This window comes from Mycteria americana, chromosome 6 (genome assembly GCF_035582795.1).
Source record: "Mycteria americana isolate JAX WOST 10 ecotype Jacksonville Zoo and Gardens chromosome 6, USCA_MyAme_1.0, whole genome shotgun sequence".
Lineage (NCBI taxonomy): Eukaryota > Metazoa > Chordata > Aves > Ciconiiformes > Ciconiidae > Mycteria > Mycteria americana.
This window is the reverse complement of record NC_134370.1, coordinates 4,488,550-4,511,949: the sequence shown is the minus strand read 5'-3', so window position 1 is coordinate 4,511,949 and position 23,400 is coordinate 4,488,550. Positions and strand designations below refer to the sequence as shown.

At 42.8% G+C, this 23,400-nt stretch overlaps 1 protein-coding gene across 1 annotated transcript in view; it reads left to right on the top strand.

Annotated features, from left to right (window-relative positions):
• The first annotated feature begins 10,726 nt into the window (after positions 1–10,726).
• ZRANB1 (zinc finger RANBP2-type containing 1) overlaps positions 10,727–23,400 on the top strand; it is a 48,799-nt gene continuing 36,125 nt past the window's right edge. The window contains exons 1-2 of the mRNA XM_075504372.1: positions 10,727–10,891; positions 22,922–23,019. The gene's annotated coding sequence lies outside the window, so the exon portion shown is untranslated. The remainder of the gene's footprint in view (positions 10,892–22,921; positions 23,020–23,400) is intronic.

Here is a 23,400-nt window from a genome sequence, read left to right as displayed (position 1 = left end):
AGATGAAGCTATTTTGATTCATTGAGCAATACACCAGCGAGACCTTATTTAGAATATTCTCTGATATGAGAGGAAGACAGCCAAGAAATGAATACGGTTCAGCTTCGGAGATGTGTGCTCCGAGGGAAGACCATCTCCACTTGACCTCTTCACTCAGTGTCTGAGAACGATGTGAAACCTCTTGAAGACTAAGCTATCTGGGCAAGCAGTACACTTGGAATAAGAAGAGTGGAAAATTCAAAGCCAGGATGGCAAGATGAGGGAAACGGCACCAAAATGAAATGGCAGAACTTCTGTTTCTTCCGCAGAGTGGTAGGAAAGCACTAATCCAAACAGATTTTTGCTCCATTTGAGAAATAAGCTTCCTAATTTGATGCAAGTAATCAGCCCCATTCATCTGAACAGCCACCTTCTGCTTCTGACATGTGTAGCCTGGATTCTATCGACATCAGTTGTGTAATCGGTGTAATGTGATTTTTCTATACCGATGTCCTGGTTTCAGCTGAGACAGAGTTAATTTTCTTTATAGTGGCTGGTATGGGGCTGTGTTTTGGATTTGTGCTGAAGACAGTGTGGATAATGCAGAGATGTTTTAGTTGTTGCTGCACTGGTCAAGGACTTTTCAGCTTCCCGTGCTCTGCCGGGTGCAGAAGAAGCTGGGAGGGGGCACAGCCAGGACAGTTGATCCAAACTGACCAAAGGGCGATTCCACACCATATGGCGTCATGCCCAGTATATAAAGCTGGGGAAGAAGAAGGAAGGGGGGGACATTGGAGTGATGGCGTTTGTCTTCCCAAGTCACCGTTACGTGTGCTGGAGCCCTGCTTTCCTGGAGATGGCTGAACCCCTGCCTGCCCATGGGAAGGGGTGAAGGAATTCCTTGCTTTGCTTTGCTTGTGTGTGCGGCTTTTGCTTTCCCTATTGAACTGTCTTTATCTCAACCCTCGAGTTTTCTTACTTTTGCTCTTCCGATTCTCTCCCCCATCCCACCGGGGGGGGAGTGAGCGAGTGGCTGCGTGGGGCTTAGCTGCTGGCTGGGGTTAACCCACGACAACCGATCAAATATAGCTTGTGGGGAAAGATCCAAATCTGAACTTTCTCACTGGGCCTTGGGTGTTTGCCCAGGCCCCATGACTGTAGCAGTTGACTTGACAGAGAGATGCGTGGTGGGAATTCCTGGGGAAACTGGGCTACCGGAAACCTCTGGCATCGCACGAAGAGCAGTGCAATGTCCAGGAAGAGAAGCGTGTGAATCCCCCCGCTCCAGGATTTCAATATTTGTAAAGGTTCAATCTCCAGCAGAGGAATGTGACCTTCGTGAGACCGAGCAGCTTCATCAATTTCCAATTATTTCAGCGGGAGCTCAACATTTTGCATAATTTTGTAAAATTGGTTTTATTGATTAACCTGAATTGCATTGGGCAAACGTAAGTCAATGGCTTGCCCTCTCTGCTTCTGTTTTGCTTGGCCAGTAATGAGGTGTACAGACAAATGATTATACATGGATCTGGCTGGCTCACGACGTCAATCGTTGAGACAGGAGTTTACCCCTCAGTTAAATATACTTCTGAATTCTCTAATACTCAGTCCTTACTCTCACCTCTACAGAAGATCTAACTTGCTGTAATATTTAAGCAATTTCAGCTGTATACAATCCCAATATATACTCTAAATTGTCCTCTTGTGTTAAAGCCCTGAAATTTAAAACTGTCCCTGGACATGGGCAGTTCCAGAGCTGTGTGTCTTATGGAAGCGGAGGCTGTTGAAGCTTAAACGTTTTCCAAAGAGCTTAGGCAAGACAAACTCACAAGCAGTTGAGACAGGTGGTTGGAATACTGAAGCAACACATTCCTGAATCACAAAATCTGTATTTCTCAGGGTGGCAAGGATTATTTGGAAGACAGCAAACATATTTTTTATATGAAAGCAGAAATGTGTGCTACATAAAGACTATTTATAACGCTGCTTACCTACTAGATAGCCACGTAAGAGCTATCAATGGGAGAGAGTACTGACAACAAGCTAATGAGCTCCTGCTGCTCGATAAATGTCTTAGCTTTGCTTCAGCATTTCTTTTTGCAGTGGGAGGGAGACAGGGATCCTAGACAATGTTCTAGCGCAATTATTTTATTCTGTTTCTACCCATCATTTTAGCATAACATACAAAAAGAGAATGCACAGCACCTTCTGTGATGCCTGATACAAGTAAACAATAGTTGCTCAATGTTTAATTACTAAATTCTTTTCTTTGAAAGTTAGGAATACAAGCAATCAAAGAACTGTCCTTCCAGGAATGTAATCTGGTTTGAAAATTATTTATTTTTCTGTTTCTCTGATTTATTTCCCCCTCGTTGTATCTGTAAATAAGGCATAGCATTATGAGGTACCCTGCTAAATGGCTTTCTGTAAGATTAAAAGTAGGAATAAGACTGAAAGCTACTTTTTATCCAGTTGTTGAATCTGCCTATTTGTGAAGAGAAATGCTGGGAGAAGGTACAGATTTTTTGCAGAGCATACCTCTAAAATAAGGCAACGGTATTAAAGTAATGAGAATTTATGGCTCAGGCTAGGCCTGAATTAAAATAAAAATCTGTTCTCTCCCAAAATTCAGGACTTTCCAGAAAATCATCCTTTCCACATTTTAATTCCAGACTCGTGTATTCCTTAGCTTCATCAGTTACCATCCTTATAAGGTCTCCACTAATAGCATTAAACTGTCCCTGGTGTCCCTGCTATTCTTTCACTCCCTTGCTAAACCAGTAATGTAGCAACTGGCAGTGCTCCATTAGCTACGCTCCCGTGAAGTCTCACTCTTACCTGTTTTGTTTTCTGGTTTTTATTTGAACCGTATGTGTTTAATCCTAGATTTGCTCATAAAAAGGATAATCTCAATGAATAGGTAAGGGGAAGGCTTCTGAGACATGCAATGAACGTATCCAGAATCCTTGAGCAGTCTGTCGGTGGATTACGTCAGCTCGAAGATAGATTTTGCTCCCTCTGGCTCATCAAATAATCTGATTAGCTGGCACTGATTATGCTCGGCATGATGTACTGTGTTCTGTAAACTGAACGCAGAACGTCCCTTCTCTGTTGCCTCCTGGGTAGCCTTCTTTTACAATAAATTCCCTTTCCCTTTCACCAACTGCTAGTGGCTGCTAACTTTGGCTGGGATTTGGGGCATATTAATGTCACCTGATGATACTGCCTCGCTACATAGGAATAGTGGCGTGGTTACCTAAAGCAGAAAAACGCATGAGTTCTTGCCTCTCAGCTTCGCACCCAAACCTACAGCCACCGAGTTAAGCATCTATGGATTTTATATGATGTTTGGGGAGGGGTGATGCCATCGGTGGGGCTCGCAAAAGGCAGTACTCCGAGGAGGGAGCTACCTAACCTAGGCATCAAAGCCAGTGGTTGTATAATGCAGTATTTTTATCTAGCCTCAGTTAGCAGCGTTGGAGGAGTCAGTGTTACGCTCGCCCCACAATTCTGTCTACACTTCTTTTTCTGCTGGCAGGAGCATTTTGGAGGGGGCCCGGTGTTTGGTAGTAGTTAAATCTGTCATTGTTGAGGATAAGAGAGATGCTGGCCATTGCATAGAGGAATCCAGTCTCTTTTGGCCTGACATTTCTATACAGCAATTAGTTTATGGATTTTAGTTCATTTTTCTCATGGGTTTTTGTCTCAAGTCCTCACAAATGTCTTACATGCCCCTAAAGGGACTGAGGCTGCTGCTTCCTTTTATAGTTGCATTGTTACTTGTCATTATCCTCCCTCATGACTTTCTTTAAGAGTCCATTCAAAGCGCTCTTTGCATTTTCCCCGTTTTATTTTCCTTTTCCCTTTGTTTTTAATACTCTGTTTCACATTTTCCTTAATTCTCTCCCTGTTTTTCTCCTCTTCTCTTTGTCCTCCCCCCGCATTCTTTTGCTGTGACAAACCTGCTGATGCATGCTTAGAGCAGCGGCAGCAGCCACGCTGTGCTCACCGTCTGGGACAGGCAGAGCCTGCAGCCTCCCGGGGCCTCCAGAACCATGCTGAACGCACACGCTGGACTACAGCCACCCCATCGCCTCCCCGTTCCCCATTTTTCTCCGTGTGTGTTGCTTTTCTGTTGGCCATCCAGCACAGACTCCTTCACCTACTGAGCATCTGCCCAACCGAGGAAAGTTTCCAAGATTCCCTGGTCATGTGGCTCAAACCCTTCAGCTGGAAAGCCCTATCCCGATGGATTTACTTCTTCATCTCCTTCCTCTGCTCCCTGTGGAACCAGAGAGAAAGCAAGAAAAATACGGTGCACGTCAAAGCTTTCAATACAAATGCTCCCCACTTTCAACCTTTTTCTTTTTGCCATTGAAATACATTTCAAAGCGATTGAGGAGATAACAACTCAGTACATACTTTGCGATATTTCTGCACAGTTTTTCCTAGCTATATTTGTTTATTCTCTACCTTTCCCAGCTATATTTGTTTATTCCCTACCTTTCCTAGCTGTTTTTTTCCTAAAACAATCGCACACACCCCCACCACCTCTGCTGGGCATATACCCCCTGGAAAGGTGCGAGGTGCCTATTGCTGGCCCCACGGAGAGCCACGGTGCGTTTGCAGTAGGGCAGCCCCGTAGCTGAAGAAGAGGAGGAACGCAGGGGTGAGTGTTTCGCTGTGCAACGAGAGCTGCTCCTACCTCTGACTACCCTCTGGGAGAAGGTCGCTATCTCTTCCCGGGGGTACAGATAGCGAGGCAGAAAGGACCACTTTCCTCTTCGGTTGCTCTTTCCCTGCCCCTTGTGCCGTGTGTTTGGTGGCTCAGGGTATGGGATAAACTCTCACTTTTCTCGTAGTAAAAAAGACCAAAGGGAGAAGGGCATGATCGACGTGCATGACATCCCTTCTTAGCGCAAAACCCCTGGGGAAGTCAGAAGAAAACTTGTGACTCTGGAAATATTTTCTGAAAGATGTTTTTTTGAGAAACAGCTAAAAACTGAGCCAACACAATGGGTAGAATTAACAAAGCTGTTTCCCACTGGATGCAGCCGTGAGGCCAGACCAGGGCTAGCACGAGGGCAGTAACTCTCCCATCACGACCGGGAGCGCGCGGTGACGACAGCGAAGGACCCTGCCTTCCTCCCCTGGCCAGGGGTCAGCTGCAAATATTTGAAGCTCGCTTACAGGTCGCAGGCTGGCAGCCTGCAACAACACCCAAGAGCTGTGGCAGGGAAGAAGGGATTTGGTCGGGGCATTATGCCTTCTCTGACTTCATCCTCGTCTGGATAGGGGGGATAGTGATCTAGCTATAGTTGAACGTTTTTATGTTTCAAACTAAAATGGGAAAAAGAGCCACAAGTATGAGATTGTGAAGGCTGAGGCTGACTCAGAGAGAGGATGGAAAAATGGTAACGAATCAGTCAACCATTTAAAATATCCTGTTCTCAATAGCTTCAAAAACTGTGCTTGCTTTGGTTTTTTTTGCATTTCTATTCCTCACCCTTTATCTAAGCGTTTCAGTCCAGTTGCAAGTCTTCCTTGATCACAAAAAGCCTGAAAACACTGACTAAAGCGATGGCAAGAGCAGGATTCGAGGAGCCGGTGTGAGCAGGGAGTTCTGCATATTCAAAGTTCAGCTAGTGAGAAATAACCATCTGGTGAGCACGTACATCTCTGCTCCTGGATGAGCCGAGGATGAATTGCCTAATGGGAGCCAGCGCTCTGCCTGAGAGCGAGTAGTTACCAGGGTAAAGAGAATTACATAAGAACGAGATCTGCACTTATACGTCGCTAACTAGATGTAATCTTTGCACTCGGGCTGAGGCAATTCTGCTGCACCACAAAAACACTCCATGCCAGCGTAAAATAATTTGGTGTTTGTCTTTTTGCTTACCTGAAGCACAATTGTGCTTCCCTGAGTCCCCCGGCTATTGTAGGCAACGTGTAGAAATATGCTACTGTGAAACGTTTCGATGCTTGCTTTCTAATTATAGCTTTTGGTATCATTCGCTCGGTTATAGGCAGGGTGAATCAGAACAGAAACGTCAGGGAGGGTTGAGGGAAGAAACCTTTTACTAACAGTGAGCATCAGGACAGAAGAAATAGGGCGTCTTGTAAGGCAGCGTGGGGCAAAGTGCTCTTGTTTAATAGGCGATAGCGGCAATTTGCAATTCTGGGTTATTCTGAAAAAAATCCTAAATTTATAAATTCTTTGCAGAAAAGGAAGGGAACTTCCCAGCCATCTGCCTCGCTGGCTGCCAGCAAGGCTCGCACCTCGGAGGCACAAAGGGTTCCTGCTTCAGGCAGTCTGTGCTCCTGGCTGCTGCACAAGCGCCGGTGGTGCAGCTCCAGGCTGACAAGGGGGAGGAACCAGGTGGGTTTCGGAGCTGGGTTCCACCGATATTTCTGCAAAATTGCATGACTTGCGTGTGCCGCTCGGATTTCATCACATCTGTGAGTTCTGACAAGGAAATTTACTATCAGTTCTTTCCCGAGCAGCTCTTTCTTGTTCTAGAGGAACTGGAAGGAAAGAAAGGAGATCGGAGAGACCTAGGATGCCTGAGGAAGGTGGGGAGAAAGCAGCGGGTGTTAGAGGAACAGGGATTTATGATGCTTGAGAAGTGGGAAAAAAGGAAAGCTGGAACACATATGTGTGCAAATCGTATTTTTAGATGTGAATGAAGGCGCGCAGTTTTGCTATCGGTTTATTCTGAGTTACAGAGGGCAGTCGCACACCCCGTTAGTGAAGGCACATAATCTCCAACGCACGAGTGAATTCAGCTCCGCAAAGCAAAGTTCCCAAAATAACATATTAAGCTGTCAAACGAGTATGACTGTTCCAAATTCCTTACTGGGAAGTTAAAATTTGTCCTTAAACTGGTGGAATAAAATTAAAATTTGGGGTGGAATACAGGAAATTAGTACTCGCATACAACTTCTGCTACCTCTAACAAAAATAGACTTATCTTTCTGACATTTAAAAAAGAAAAAGATGATCAAATACCAAATCTATTGAGAACTGGGTTATCAAGTCTTGTAGATCTTGATTTCTCTCCAAATTAGAAGTCTGGAAGCTATTATTGGATAAAATATACGTGTAAATATCAATGTTCTAAACTGCTGAAAGGTCATTCCTATTGTATTTTATTGTTTAAGTCTAGAACAAATGGCAAACTCCCGCAAGGTAAACCTGGAGGGAGATGCCAGCAGTTTTTTGAGACAGTTTTAAAGACATGGCTTTAGGAATAATATCACCAACATTAAAAACGTCCTGTAATTTGGAGGTGCTGCCAGGATTCGCTTTTGAAACTAACAGCTCTGGTAACTATTTTCAAATTCAATCTTACCACATGTAAAATTGAATTTTGCCTTCATATACTCTACAGGTACCTGTTTCATTACTCGGCATGCTTCTGTTCTGCAGAACAACTATGCAGATATGAAAATAATTTGTCTCTAGAATTCTTTGAATATCTTTTTTTTTAGTTGGCCATTATTTTTTCTTACCTATGCAACAAAACTCTTTGAAGACATACAAGCTGAGCTTCATTAAAGCTCTTTTCTGTGTTGTGAAAGTACATTACATGCTCCTAATGTGCTGCAGTGCACTGTGTTTTGTTTAAAATGTTTCCATGATCACCAAATGGTTTTCTGACAGGTTTAGGAAATATTCTGGAAGAATTTGCAGTGATGTTTTCCCAAAAATTATATATTCCTTTTATTTTCATACCTTTTTATGCAGTCTAATCTATAACAATTATTTCTGGAAATTTCCCATTGTTGTACAGTTGTGGCAGCATTTAGGATTTACCCTGCTACTTGTTCACTTACGTGACAGCTCTTCCATCACCTTGCCTAGACGCCAAGAGCAAGGGATACATTTTCTGAATTATTTCTAAGCGCTAAGATGGCATGATTCCTTAAGATAAGGCGTATTTCTTTTGCATGACTTATCCAAGTTCATCTGGATCTTATATGTGGGTGTGTGAAAGAAAATACAGTTGTCCCCATCTTCTCTATAGCTAAACATACGTAATTGTTGGTATGTTTCCCAAAACGCAGACTAGGGCTCAACTTGTTCAGTGGAGTCAGAAAGAGAATTTAGTAAATAACTAGTCTGGGAGAGACAAATCACATTACCCTCCCCCCCAACAGTTTTTGATGTTTATAGGGAACAAATTTATTTGCAAATGGAGACAAATTTCTCTTTCAGTCTCCAAAAGTGATTACATTTTACTTGTCCTGACTCCAGTTCTAGTTGTTTGACTGCTGGACAAAGGGATTTTCTCTAGCACAAGGCATCATTGCTCTGCTTGAACATCTTGGGTGCTTTTCTTTTACGTTGATTGAGCGAGCAGGGATGGATCCAGCTGGTCAGAGGAGGATGTGTTTCCCAATGCAAGACCTAGCCGGAGGCATTAGCTAACAGAGTCCCCTCTATCGCCTCGGCCGGGAACAGGGAATGAAACCACGGAAATAAAAAGTGCTAGAACATCTGAAAAAGCCTGAAATAAAAAGTAGGAACTGTGGTGGAAAAAAAAAGTCAGATATCAAACGATGTAAGACCCATGAGGGAAGAGTGAGGATACGGGCAAATGCACTTTTTCTGTCAGTGAGCACACAAGAGCAGCTTAAGGAAGATGCGGACTCGCAATTTTTTAGTAGAAAGCAAGAAATATGATTGCATAGCCAGCATGAGGACTGAACCCAAGGGCTGGCGGAGCAGTTGCTACTGGCCTTTTCCCCCCAGAAGAGGAATGGGCTTTGCACCGCTCGACCGCTGCTCAGCTGAAGAGTCCTTCGGGCCAGGGTGAACACCCCGAACTCCAACCCCACGCACTCAGCGTGCCGAGTTAGGAACGGCCGGAATCGCCACGGGGAGGAAATCTTAGCAGTTTATTTCTTAGCAGCGTTCAGGGAAATATTTTGCTGTGGAAGAACTGAAGGAACGAAGGGGAATCTACCAAAGGCTGGGGCCTGCACAGCCTGGGCGTGAGACCCTCTGTTGCGACTTTATTTATCGCACGCAGGAGATGCTTCCTGTCAGGACACTGGAAGGACCGGTTGCCACAGAAGTGGTATTTTCGACGGCTGCCGTCTGGCCCGGTGCCATCGCAAGGGGTTTTTTGGGAGGGATTATTTCCATAGGAAACTTTATGTCGAGGTACCACCTACGACCGCGGATGTCAGGCCAAGCGGACGGTCTCGTTCCCGCTTCTAACGCAGCCCGCGCGTTACTCCCCGACGCTGCTGACCGAGGTGGGTGCCGTGCACAGGTTTGCCTCAGGGAGGGCCCTGGCAGGGCCGAGCGGCAGCCCAGGCGGGCAGGCGGCTGGGGCGCCGGGTGGCCCCGAGGGGACCGGGCGGTGTGCGAGGAAAAGGCTCGGGGGAGCAGCCGTGGGAGGGGCCCGGGGCCGGGCGTGGGTCCCCGGCGGGACGGGGCCGGGGCGGCGGGGCCGGGAGGGGCCGGGAGGGGCCGGCAGGGGGCGGGGCTCCCCGGGGCGCGGGGCGGGGCGGGGCCAGCACCCCCACAGCGAGGCGCCCCAGCGGCAGGGATGACATCACCCGTTCTTCCCAAAGAGGCGCGCTCCGATTGGCGGAGGGGAGGGCGCAGGCTCCGCCAATGGGCGCCGGGCAGGGCGGCAGGCCGGGCTGACGTGCGGGCTCCTGGCCGTATGGGGGTTTATTTTGCTTTGGGCCGCTCTAGCCGCCGCCATTAGAGGAGCCCGGGGAGCGGGGCGAGAGGCTCCCCCCGCCGCGCCGAGTGGGAGCGCCCGCGGCCGCGGTAGCCCGCCGCGTTGGGAGAGACCATGTCCTGAGCGGGGAGAGGACGCCGCAGCCAGCGGGCCGGGGGGGGGGGGGGGGCGGCGCGGGGCGCAGGCGGCTTCCAGCGCCGAGCGTGTGCCTGAGGGACGGCTCCCGGCGGCGGCGGCAGCAAGGTAAGCCCCTCTCCCCTCCCCGGGCAGCGCTGGGGGAGGAGGGCACGCAGGGGGGAACGGCCGGCTGCCCCCCCGCGGGGACCCGGCGGGGGCGAGCGGAGCCAGCCCGCGGCGGTTCCCTGGCCGGTGACCCGCCGGGATTCGCCCGCCGGCGGGGCGGGGCGCTGCGGGGCCGGGGGTGGCCCGGCCGAGGGGCGGAAGGGGGAGTCGCCTCCTCCGCGACCGGCTCGGGCCCCGCTGGGGTCACCGTCCCGCGCGGAAGGGGGCTTTGCTTCGGCGGTAACCGCTGGCGGAGGGGCAGCCTGCCCGCCGGGCGCGGGATGCGGCGCTTCGCCCTCCGTCCCAGCAGCGCCGGGTGTAGCACAGTTTTCAGAAAGCCGTGCCACAGCGACAAGAGTCTCGGTACAAAGGCAGGAAACTCTGATTTTTCTCTTGTGGCGGCTTCTCCGCTGCTGGGCTGCAGTACCTCGGTCTGCTGGGGTGAGATCATGCCTCTGCTGCCTCCCACTTCTTCCCCTCCTCCTGTTTTTTTCTTTTTGGATATGCCTGTTTTGATCTGTGTGCTGTGGTAGAGTAGGTGATGGGAGCTACTCGTCTGTATCTGTGAATCTTGGCTAGCAGAACTTCCGTGACACTGCCTGTAGTACGATACCGCATATTGTCAATACTTTATCAGAAATAAAGTACAGTGTGGGAAGTGTTTCAAAACCGAGCTTGTTTTTGTGAACTGAAGTTTAAAAAAAAAAAATTAAGAAAGTTTGGTTAAGGAGCGAGGCAAACCTTGGTAATCCACGCTTCCAGCGCCTTTCTGGCTCTACCTTCACAGTCCCACACTGCGGCAGCTTCCTGCCAGGATAAGGTGAACTTCTCTGCGGAGGTCACGGATGTGTCTGGGAGTCCTTCCTTCGGAGTGACAAAAGGCATTCCTTCCAGCCCTCAACCCAGATCTCCAGCGCTCCGGCCCCACGGTAGTCACCGCTCTCTTACGAGCAGCGAGTGGGAGAAATGATGGGAGAAAATTCATCTGGGTCTCCTGCACGGCAGACACGGCGCGGCTGCTGAGAACTTTTTGCTGCCACAGTGACTTTCAGTGATAACAATAATGACAACTTTTTCTAGAATTCTTGGGAGTCGGTGTAGTAAACAAATGTTGTTTGACAGGCTTTGGGCTGTGCTTGAACAGTCTCTGCTCACGAGCTACCTGCTGTGTCATAAGTGGTGAAACTGGCGTGTGAGTTTAACACATTGATGCATTTGATGCAAAAATTGAAAGGTGAGATGTCTTCTGTGTAATACCTTAACTGCCTCCTTCCCTAACATCCTGTGTTAAAGCTTATTCCGGTGTGAGCAGAACCTTGTAACAGTAGTTCAGGAGAGATTTGTTGCACTTAGTTTTGTTTTTCTTTCTGCTCATCTAGCATTTTGTCTTTGGTGGCTGTAGAAGAGATTTGCAAAGCCCATTTTTTTTTTATTTTTATTTTTTCCTTTTTCAGTGGTTACTCAGAGAGGGGGAAACAGGTAAGCAGCAGGAGGTGTTCTGGAACTCTTTTATTAGCCTCCTTCCGAAGGCTGAGTTGAATTGGTGTCTCGGTGTGCGGAGTCTAGCATGTCGTATGTAAATGATCACTTCTGATTTAAGTCTGTCACAGCACTAAAACAGAATAATGCTTTTGGATGCATTGCATTTTGTAGGATTTGTGAAACTCTAATTATGTGGTGTAATTCTCTGGAAGAAAAAAGAAATTATTATCTTTACTTTTCTTATACCGCTTAAATAAGGACAGGCAGATGGGGATGACCGATGAGGCCATACTCTGTTATTGTAGAGTTGTAGCCATTAGCATTTTCTTAGAAGTATAATTAAAAATATTAATTTAATTGGAACGCTGAGTGGCATAAAAGCATCAACGGGATTCATCACAGAAGCATGACTTAAATTGGAGACTAGTTAAAACGCAAAATTGGTCAAGGCAACATTTTCAGTCTTATTTAGCCTTGTGTATGGCCATTTGAATTGTACGTCATTTGATATGTAAATTCCTTGGGGACGGGAAATTCCATCCATCTTTGGTGTCCTTTGCAAGATGGATCTGTAAATAAGTCAGAAGTGTAAGTAGAAAATACTTTACTGATAGTATGGGAGGTTATTTTTAATACAGTCAATCAAATAATCAAATGTACTGTCAGGCACTTTAATGTGAGATTTACTGGCTCCTTCATGTGGTATTAACTTAGGTGTTAACGCTTCTCTTTGCAGCATCTCTTTGCTATATCAGTTTTGCACTAGGTTGAGATTGTGCAGAACTTTAGATCAATACATTCTTCATCATGATGTATCATCCACTAATCGCAGAAAAGCATTTAAACTGCTTCTGCCAGTTCTGTTAGTAATCTCATGCCCCTTCCTCCCCCCAAAATTTGAAGGCTGGGTTATTTTGAGCTGTTCAAAATTTATGTCAACAAGTAATCCTCATTTTAACTGCATGGATTATGATCCACAGTCTCCTGGTACTAAAATGGAACTAAACTTTAGTTTGGCAGCTGAAAATGGCTGGCTTAGCTGTAACAAGAGTTCTTAATTTTTTTTTTTTCTTTTAAGTAGTACTACATATGAAGAGGGAAATGAGGCAAAGTTGAAAAGAGAATTTTTTTTAACACAGCCGATGGAGAGCTTATGTCTTTACTTGTCAAATGGCGTAGCTTGGTAAAATCAGTTAAATAACAGATAATTATAACTTTGTAATGTCAGTTGAATGGAATTTGTTACACCTTAAAAAGAAAACTTCTATCTTCTACCTAAGATCTCGAACATTAGGAATTCAGACACTTTCCTGGTACTTACTCTTTTTCGTAGCACTTCTTGCATAGCTGACAGTGCTGTAACTTGCACAGAATCGGATTGATTTTGTGTCTGTGTTTGTTTTTGCATCATCAAGTGCTGAAGCACAGCTTCTCGTACGTATGTAGTTAATTCTTTTGGCACTCCCTTGAAATGCAAGATTAATAATAGGACTGTTATCTCTTTGGTGTCTAACAGTTAACGTACTTTAAAAGAACAACTGTAGTACTTCAAGATCAATTCTGGGAACACGTTAGTCTATAATAATACGGATGATTTTGTATTTCCTTCTGTTGTCACATGGGCAGGTTTTCAGAAGCTCTGTAGTCAAACTGGAGTTGTATCCACCTGGCATTTTTTTAAAACAACTTTTTTCCTGTGCTGCTGTCCCATTTATGCAAAAACTCATTTTGGTGGGAGACTGGAGAGAGGAGAGGTGTGGAGGGGGTGGGAGAGGGAATGAGTGCACTGATGTTTGAAGAAGGAGCTGTCTTCTGGAGGGGGCTGATACAGAGCCCTTGGTTCAAGAAAGCAGAAGGAATGGTAGATTTTTTTTTTTTTTTTTGCAAGGAACATGGGAGGGTAATACATTGGAAAGAGTGGTAGTTGCTGGTATGTGCAGAGCATCTTACCTACGAAGCAGCCAAGTTTGCAGCCCTTTTGCATCTTCTACTGTACAGCAGATATAATTAAGTTGGCATTTTTCCCTTTGGCTATTTGAATTTATCCTGATACAATCTGTTCTGCTTGTTCTTAAAACAAGGATACTGTTGCATCATTTTTTTTTTTTTATTATTTCTAGTAAGGTGGATTTTTTTTTCTTCTGAGAGTAGCTGCTAATTTTGCTTGTATTCACATGTGCATTTTAAATTAAAAAAAGTTAGTACTTCTAAGACAAATGCTGGAGAAGGCACAGAATTAGCATCTGTCTTTAAGATTGAGTTCAGAAATGAGCTGAAAATACTTGAAGTAATGAGAGATAAGTACAAAACATACACCAGGCGTGCAACCTGCTGTCCAGGGACTGGAAGGATGGACCTGTGTCTATTTTGGTAAGTGTAAATAGGACTTCTTTGTGAAGCTGTCAGTGGTGAGCAAGGAGGCTGCAGTCTTTTTTTTTTTTTTTCCCCCTTTTTCTTCTCCTTCCTCCCACTGTGCCAGAAGCCAAAACACAGTGATGTTTTACTTGGGTGATGTTTGCCATTATTTTTGTAAACAAATGTTAAGGTTTAAAAATCCTCCATGTGATTCTTCGACTTCGATTTGATTTAGCATCTAGTCTTGAGTAGCTGTTTTTAATGAAACAGAAAAAGTCAGAGTTACTGGGGAGTTTACAGACATTAAGAAACTTTTGTAAGTTATGTTGGTGTTCTGCTGTCTTCTAAATATTCAGGAGTTAGCTTTCCTGAGCTAAGGAAGATTGTCAGAACCATGGTTTACATGACTCTGGAAAGAAAAATAAACTTGAGCAGTCTGGTTTTTGTTTTCAGTAGGTTAGCACTATTATGATCAAGTACTCTTTTAGTGGCTTTGAAGTTGCATGCACTTTTGTACGTCCATTCATTTGAAAACCATGCGGCTCTTGGTGCATAGTCAGTTGATCATCTGGGAAGAAAAACAACTCATAAATTTCATAAATGTGGGTAATTCTAGCAAAAAATAGGAAACGTGCTTTCTGAAGGTGATTGTCAGTTTATGAGAGAATCCTGTTTCTTTTGGTTGTAAAAACTGTAAGCGCATTGTGTAAGTGTTGACTTAGTCTTCTTTCAGGCTAGTGGCTTGAAAGTATTTTGTATGTCTCCATTCATCTTTCCAGTATCTAAGCAGGGATTCAGTAGAGACAGCTGGCAGATTTAGTAGTTGCTGCTATCTGAATACTCCCCTCAAACAGCTTCCGTCTACAGGTCTGAGTCTTAAGTCTTCTGCAGTTTCAAGAAGTGTTGAGCATATACTTATTTTCATGCTAGGCCTTTTCTCCCCCCCCCCCCCCCCCCCCCCCCCCCCCCCCCCCTGATAAGTCAGGAATACTTTGTACTTGGTGTCTTACCAACATCTGATTGTCATTTATGTCTTCTGTTGGATGAGCCTGTGGGTTTAGGTTTTGGCTACAATGTCTTTCCCCCACTGTGTGCTTGTTGAGAAACTCATCTTTATCTTGCTGAAGGGTTAGGATGATCTGCTGGACTATTTACCTTTTTTTGACCTCTGCATTACTGTTTAGCTTGGCAGGGATAAAAATAATTGTCACCTCATGGCTTGCAAATGGTTTATTTAAAGAAGGTTGTTCAGTGTTGTCTCTAGCAGAAAGTTGTTCCCACTCCCCAAAAGCAGAAGGTTTACTGTTTTAGGGCTGTTACTCTGAAGCTTTCTAGCAACTCGGAGTACCTTGCAGTGATTAAGTTGGGGTTGTTGGTTATGTATTATGAGCAAAATACAGATTACTAATCATAAGGTTAAAAAAAAAGGTGATTTTAAAAAAAACCCCAACCTGATTATCACTCCTTCTCCAAAAGGAGTTTGAATTTGTTTTCCCTGTGATATTTGATACTAGTTCTTTGTACTATGTTAAGCAGCAACATACACAGCAGTGGTTTTTGTGTGCTGTGATAATAACATTTTTGCTTCTCTCTCTTTTTCTCCGTTCCCCCCCGCCCTTTTTTTGTTACTTTGCTGTCTAGCCAGTATCTTAAGAAGAGCTGGATAAAATGAGTGTAGCTTGTATGGCTTACTTGAACTAGAACTAGTCTTAAATATAGCCCAATTGCAAATGCGTATAATAAAGACGGTCCTTAACTGTATCTGAAAGTGGCTTGCCGTTAATTAGGAGGAAGCTACACAATAGTTGATGTTGAGTGTGTGTTTCCGTGTTTCATTTGGAGGCAGGTGGTTTTCCTCCACCAAATGGTGACTATGTCTGCATGAAGCCATGATCTAATTTATGGTCAGCCACTATTGAGGAGGTCCAGAGGATCATTACTAGAACTGAATGTCAAATGCACAAGTCTCACTATAATGTTCCTTGGTTGTTGGACAGGTTTAAGTGTTTTTAAGTTTTGATGTCTGGCTCCACAGTGTGTTTTTGTTCAGAGCGTGACATCTGGTTTTCCTCATCTTGTGTGAGGATGCCTGAGATCTAAACAAAAATGAGTCTCATGTTTTAGGCATATAGTCTAAACACAGATAAACTTGTTTTTGTATTTGAGCTTGCTTTTTATAAAGAATCCTCTTGTTCAACTTGTGTACTTTGCCCAATGCAAATGTCTTAAAAATGAAGTTTTAACAATTCTGTTGTGTTTGTTACTGTATTGTACATCTTGAGTCAGTATTCATCCGTTGCTGACTGTTCATGATGATCAGATTCATTAAATGTTGCTGGCTGTATTTATGTGAATATTCTATCATAGCTCATTATTTTGAGTCACTTTGCTTGGTTTTTGATTAGTATTGTGTGGGAGATGCTCTGTATTATGTAACTGTTGATCTGCTTACTCTCATTTTCTCAAATGATACTGGTTTCTAAGTAAGCAGTCGTATTTAGTCCATCCTAATGTGTAGTAACATCTCATCTAAATAGTTGTTCACTTTTAATTGAGTTTAAAACAAAACCAGAAAAACACCCTGAAAAATATAACTCCTGAAGTAAGAAAGAGGACTGAACTGCAAGCTGCTGCTCTTGTTTTTTGTAGGCTGTTTTCAGCAGTTTAGGTTTTCCTAGCTTTTAGTCACAAATTTAACAGAGCTGTGTAGTTTGACCCATTTGCGATGAGTAACAAATAAAATGGAAACTTGTACTTTGCAAGTTACACAGCAGGATTAACTGTAGTGGTTAAGAGCACAAAAATGCTTCAAGGAATAAACATGAGAATACAAAAAGATAGCAGAAAGGGTGAATGTTTAGTATTGTCAAATATCTGTTAGTTCTGTGATGAGTTTTCAGCTTTTGCAGAAGAGTCTGTTTATAGTTAGGTCTACATCCTAACCTGAAGTTCACTGTCAATTGTTGTATTTCAGATGTCTCCTAAGATCTGTAACCTCCCAAATGTTTGACTTCTTACTGCATAGAATGTTTGCAAAATTAGGCATCCTCTTGCATTAAAACTGCATATGAATTCTCTTGCTTATGCAAAGTCAGGCTTTAAGGTTTATTTGAGATGATAGCAGTTGGATTGGAAGTGTGAATAGAATATTGAAAAGAAAGCTGAAGCAAAATCAGCATAATTTTTCTGAATACGATAAATATCTAATAAAGTAGACTTAAGATGCTTTGAAATGAGATATGAATCCTTAAATCAAAATGAAAGCAACTTTTTATTAATTGTACATAAATGAAGCCTGTCAGAATTCACCCAGTGAACAGACTTCTAAATGCTTTCAAAAGTTACTGCTTACTTTCTTAGAAATTTTTTTGGTTAAGAGAACTGCATTTCTTGCAGCACGTTTCTTTGTGAAAGATCGTCTTCTGGATTTTAACTAATTGCCCACTTATAAGAGTAGATGAGAAGTTGTGTGTAATGGAAGAGTTCATACCTAAAAATCTGCAGTACAGGGTATTTGTTGACAGCCTAGACTATAAAAACTGAAGAAAAATGTTAAAACTCATTTAACGTACTAGACTGTAAATAGTTACTCAGTTACAACTAAACCATTTTCAGTTTTTCTTTTCTTATGCACCATTAACATTACAGTTTGTAGACTGTGTTGTGATTTACATAGCAATGATTTGGTCTTTAATAGCACTGAGACTTGTGCCAATCTGAACTTGATGATGCCTCTCTCAAGACAGCAACGTTCTTCCTGTTCTCCCTGTTACTGGGAGCAAAGGAAGGGCTCTACTACTCAAAGAGCAAAGGTGATCCTTGTGTGTGTCGAGAGCAGTGCTCTTCCCAGGATGAGGACGGGAAGGATAGCGTAGTTTGACAAAAGCCTCTGTCTTCCAACGTACTTCTTGCTTTGTATCTGTATTTTATAAGAAGGGTTTCTGTGTTCTGTGATGATAGCTGCAGTCTGAGACCAGTTCCTGCTGCCTCTACTGCAAATAGCCAGCTTGTGTTCTTTAAAGAAATAAAAATTTTGTAAGGAAAAAACCCCACCTCATAGAGCAGCTTGCAGAAAACTACTTCAGTGCTCTTTTCCTGAGACAACAGAGAATTTTCTCCTTTTTGCTGATCTGGTTGGGACAGTATCTTCTCATTTTTAAAGAACTGTCCTAACAACCAAAGCAAACTATGCTTACTTGTTAAATTCCTTGCTTCAGTGTGTTCAGGCTAATACAGAAAATGCTCCTACATTTGTGACTTTGCAGTAATCTTTCCATTCTTTATTATAATACATAATTATTGCCCTTACTGCAAAGCTTCCAGATTCAGCGCTGATCTGATCTGGTTGTCCCATTGACAAGGTCAATGTTCTTAATTTTTTTTTAACTAATTCGTAGAGACGACAATGGAACTTATTGTTAGTTCCCTTCAAACTATAGAAGCCTGGATTTGACTTCTACGCTTTTAATATACTGATCTGTTGAGGCTTATGCTGAATTCTTGAGAAAGCAGTCATGCAAGAATAGCGAATAGTTGAAGGTAGAGCAAGTAAGTTTAGTAAGTCAAGAGAAGAAAGTGTCAGTAAAATTCCACCTTAGAAAATTAGGCAAGGCAAATTTCCTGTGAAAATAAATTCTTAATATCTGGCAATAAATTTCAAATAGGTTATTTAAAAATGTAAGTTGTTTTTGTGGAGGTGTATTGACAGTGTGATACTTCACAAGGATTCTTGGACCCAGATAACAAAAGTGAGTTTGAGCCAGTTAAATAGCAATGTCTTTTATGTAAGAAATCGTTGAGGAGGTTTTCAGAGTGTTTACAAGTTTGAAAGAAACAAATTGGCCTTTTTGATTTAAGCTTGTGTACAGCTCTAACTTCTAGACCTTCCTACTGTCTGTATCTAAAAATTGGCAAAACTTCTGTTTGATGAGTCCCTTGGTAAAGTGTATGTGAGCTTTAAAAAGATACCGTGGTTAGAGTCGGCAACAGAGTGGCAGTGTTTATAAATGTATTTGTTTGGAAATGGGAAATCGACCCATTGCTTTGTTTCCTACTGTGAACAGTTGACTCGAATTCATCTTGTGCATCTTTTAAAAACGTTCTGCAGCTTTACAGAACAAAACCAGCTACAATATCTGAATTCAGACTAGTGCATATTTTATCATAACCATTTAAGGTGATAATCCAGATGTGTGATTTTAACAGGTTTTCCTTTTACAGCTTTAATTAGAAAGCTTATTTGTGTATAAATGAACTTCAGTTTTCTAAGAAGTATGCTAATTTTTAATGGGTAATTGGAAGAGAACTTGAGGTAGTGACGTACAAGGGGGGAATGCTTCTGAAAATGTGTCAAATTATGCGGGGTTAATCATAGGCAATTTCTCTTAAAAAGCTGTTTGTCCATCGTGTGTATATATAAACTTCACAGCAACATTATGCAGCTGCTAGTGAGCAATTACAGCTGTCAGACTGAGACCCTTTCTTGGTAGACGTACATTTAAATACACCATGTTTCGTAATACATAAAGAATACAGTCAGTGGAAGTGCTGCTGTTTGATCTTCTGCTTTGACTCGCAATCCTGTTCCTCTCCGCTCCTTTTTGTGGTTGGCTGTGTGAAAGGTGTTACACTCGTAAGCTGTCGAGTTAATAGGTTCTGCATTTGGTTATAGAGACCTCTCTTTCTTTCAGAACAAGATGCTTCTGCTTATTTTGTTCCTCCGAAAAGTTGCTTCAGTGTTTTAAAATAAAAATAAACAAGCCAGCCTGCCTTTCTTTTTGGAGCAGCCTAAGAGAGGCAGCTACATCAAGGGGAAGGAGGGTGGATCTCTTTTGCCTTGCAAGTCTTGCTGAAGCCTTAAGTTGATACTTGATCTCCCTTTTCCCTGCAAATACAGAAGCAGTTAGCTTTGGTTGAAAATCTGTACATATGAGCAGAATGAGTTCAGGTGGGAACGCTGATTTGATCAGTATAATTACGTAAGGTTTCTGCCAGCACAGATGTCAGCACCATCCCAGCAAAAAATCAGTCGTGTAGACTGGTCTCAATCAGTGTCTGGCCTGTTGACAGGGAAGGGCTTGATCGTTTAATGAAATAGAGCTCCATATTGTTCCTTGTTTGAGCCAAAAGTAAAATAACTTCTGGACACAGTGAATGCTTAAATTGAGGGGTGTATAATATATCCTGTCATAAAAATGTTATTTGAGGACTTCATTGTTTCTTCCCAATTTCTGTGTGCCATTTTATGTTTCCCATGCACCTAGAAAGAAGAATATTCTTAAAAGTTGAAACAAAGCAAAAGAAAAAATTTCTGATTTTTTCACGTGACCTTTTCTGACGGACTTTATTTAGTAAAAAGGTAGTCTGATAATGTTTTGACTTTTCTTTGTTACTCGATTTATCAGAATTTAATATATTTTCCTCTTTAATGTACTGAGTTACTCTACTAGTCTGTCCAGAAGATATTTAGCGCATTGTATAAACTGATCAATTGGAAATCCCTTGGAGTTTTGTGGGTTTTAATTTCTTGTCTGCTCATGCTTTTTGAACATAAAGGCACGCACCTGCGCCTCACAGTCACTGTTGTGCTATTTCTCTGTGAGGGGAGGTAGGACATGATTCAACTTCTCCTCTGTGAAGAATCTAAAATAACAAGTTAACTTGAAGACAGAGTGGCAAAGAAGTAATTCTGAAAAAATGTAGCAAGCTTCGAGCTGCTCGGTGGCTGGATGATGGTCCTGTATCACCAGTAAATCAGCTGGTTCTGGTGTCCCTGGGGTGGGGTGCTGTTGGGAGTCAGACTGAGACCTAAAAGTTAAAAAAACCTGATATGTGAAAGTGCTACCTTTCCTCATCTAGCTGTGCCGTAGTGGGTGTTGGCAGAGCTATCAAAGAAGTGAAATTGCATTGCTCCACTGAGCCTTTTTATATTCCTTACTTCATAATAACCCGAGGCCTCGTGTTCAGAGGTAGTGAGCTCCTATCTTGGAGGCTTTTGAAGCTGCAGGTACTCAGCCTCTCTAAGAATTATGTCTGAAAGCATCTAGCTTTTTAAGGGGCACAGAGAATAATTGCAGCTAAAAACCTAATCTCATGATATGTATGAAAGCTGTTCTGTAACACGGTATGTACTGTGCTGTTTAGTTTCATAAATAGTATCTCAGTATTTGTTTAGATCATTTTTGCAACCTGTTGCTTTTCAACTTGAGCAGCAATCATCTCCTTTCCCAGCCTTAATGTCAGTAAAACAGATGATGCTTTGTTTTCTTGCCCCATCCCAAATGTGGGTTGAGGTTTGTTTGCAGTGGGAACTGCTGGGTTTAAGGCTTTATAAACTGGGGCAGGTAAGAGACCATTTACAGTTACAGATCCCTCTTGGGCTTCATCACACATTGTATGCTGATCTACCTTTTGATGGAAAGCATTACCTACTGAAAACACACCAGCTTCTCCTCAGGTAGAAATTATTCTCAAGCTTGTATTGGGCATTGAAGTATTGGGACAGCCGCTTTCTGGTTGTCCTTCGGAGCACAAGTGAAACTGCTCTTGGTGGTTCTGTTGGTGGCCGCTGGCAGGTGCATGGATGGTGCGCTGCTTCCTTCTCTTTTCTGAAAACCATGTTCAACTGACTCAAGTTCCTAACTAGGAAATGTTACTATCTCAGAAAACTCTCTACTGTTTATAGAGAGAATAAGCTTATTAAGAAATGTTAAGGTCATTAGAAAAACTTATTTTGGGAACTGGCGGGAAAAAAGCCTTGACCAAATGGAATAGATAAATCTAGCATATAGTGTACTCGTAGGAGGTGTTTTGGCAAAGCTTTAGTTTGTTTATGGAGTAGAGAAACTTTTTCCTCCAAGTTTCTGAAGAGTCTTCTTTATGAAGTCACCTTTAGTAAAATCAAGTTGACTTTGTATTCTCGTGCAGATGTATGTACTTTTCACTTATTTTGCTACAGATATGGGGACCCTTGTATGACCTCGCTCTTTTTTTCCATCATGCATGGGCATGGACTTTTATGAGCGAACGATGGAGGGGAAGCAGTAGGAGGTCTAATTGCCTTCTCAGCACATTCCTTAGTCTGACACAGTTTTATAACGTATAGGTGGGAGTGAAGTGCTCTGCAGGCTGTTCAAACAAGTAATATTGGAACCTGAGCTTTATGTGTTCTTGATTGCTGCATGAGAGCAGATGAGCATAAATATGGATTGCTGCTGAAAAGGATAGTCCTGCCCTCTCCTCTGTCCTGGCCATGCGATAGCCCCTCATTCATGCAGCCACCTGATCTGGTGAATAGATCAGGGTCGAGCTGTTGGAAAAAACCTGTGCTGCCTGCTGGAATCCATAGAAGGGAGATAGTAGCAATAAGGGTGACAAATTTAAGTGGATGTTTAGCTATGCCTCAGTAGAGCAAGGTGTGTGTGTGAAGGTATTTCAGCGAAGAATGTACTAACTCATAAAACATTTCCTAACTGGAGAACAGGTATAAACTAATTCTTAGTTCCATGTGTCTAGTTTTGAATTTAATCCTGTTGGGTAACTTCTCTTTTGAGTTTTGGTTTACTAGACTCTGGGTGTTTTTGTTTTCCAAGAGAGGTGCAATACGATGAATGAGAACTGTCAGTCAATTGGTGTGACAAATTTGTATTTTAAACAGTTTTGCATGTTTAAAAATAGCACATAATTGAGACTTATATGTTGGATAACGATTCTGTGGTAAGGGAGGAAATAGACTATAGATTTTTCTACTTGTCCTTTATCTACCTGCCTCACCCTTTCCCTCTATTATGCCCTCTACACAAACTAGAGGGGATCAAAGCTTTTTTTTTTCCCTTCCCCATCCTGTTTCAGATTCCAGTAAGAGTTTATAGATGTTTCGGTGTGAATTTGACATTGCTTGGATCTAGTCCTTTTACTTCAGCAGATTGATCACTTGTGTGGCAACTGGTTCTTTAGAAATATTGGTTGATTTTAACCACTCTCTATGTTGATCGCAGGAGGTCATGACTGAGTTTAAACTAGTAAATTGGGATCAGAATAGGTGTGGCATTTAATTATTAACTTTCTGGTTACTCAGGTCCAGTAGGAAACCTATAATGAGTCTGTTTTAATTTTGTTTACAGGCATAGTTATCTGCTTAGTCTCATCCTTCATATTTGGCAATTTGAGGAAAAGGTCTGAGCCAGCATGAAGACAGAATCCCCTCTTCATTAGAGAAAAAGTGAGTTGGAATTGGATTGAAATCTGGATTTGTAGAATGAAAATACTGTATTAGCTTGTCAACACACACAGCTTGTACTTGCTTTCAAGTGGTATTTTAACTTTGTAACACTAATGTTATGAGTGGTGTCCAATCAAGGCCTAGTCTTGGTTAAGCACATGTATAAAATTTGAAAACGTATGCATTTTATGTGAACTCATACACCTACTTTTCCAAAAGAACTGCTTGCTTATTGTATAACTGCCCACCTGGTACACTCCTTCCTTCCAAATCCTGTGCAGTAGACCTCACAGGATCTAGACTTTGTGTTCTTTTTCTTGTACTGCTGTATTCATATTGAGTTTTATTTTAATAATTTAATGTTTGTGACTGTATTGGTCT